Consider the following 661-nt stretch of genomic DNA (forward strand, 5'->3'; position numbering starts at 1 on the left):
TCCATGACTCCTACGTAAGAAGCGGCTGGTGCCCTCGGCTCCAGGACCCGCACCCACTGAAGACCCCGCGAATCGGCCGGTGGTTTTCAGACTCGGCCACGCGCTGCATCCTGGCTGGTCCGCACGCTGAGCCGCAGCGCCTGGACTGCCTCCGCACTTCTTGCGGGGTGCAACGACCCCGCAGGTCACCCCAGCCCTGGGGGCGGTCCGCTGACCACCTCCTCCACAGCGCCTCCCCGGACTGCGCCGCCCAGCCGCGAAGCCCTCTCGCGGTCTCTGCCCTGTGCTCTACACACGACATGCAGTGACAGGGCCAACCCAGCCTGGGTCGCCCGGGCCTACGCCCGCCCCACGGCTTGCCGGCGCGAGGTCCTCCTGTCCAGTCTCGAGTGGTTGCGCCTGCGCGCTCCGACAAGTCGGCGGGTGTGAGAAAGGACTCCAGCCGCTACGAAGGTCATACCAGAGGGCAAGAGCGCGAAAAAGCTCCCCGCGCGCCAGTGCGCAGGCGCAGCAGCGCTCCTCGCTCTGCCGAGTTCAGTTCCTAGCGGCTCGCCCCCCCCCGGTCGGCGCTGCTGGCCGTTGGGGGGCGCTGCAGGAGGTCTCCTGGGGCGAGCAGGGGGCGCTGGGGAGGGTTGTGCCGGGCCCGGGTCGCCGCCCCGGG

This window comes from Tupaia chinensis, unplaced genomic scaffold, assembly GCF_000334495.1.
Source record: "Tupaia chinensis unplaced genomic scaffold, TupChi_1.0 Scaffold000161_3, whole genome shotgun sequence".
Taxonomy (NCBI): Eukaryota; Metazoa; Chordata; class Mammalia; order Scandentia; family Tupaiidae; genus Tupaia; species Tupaia belangeri.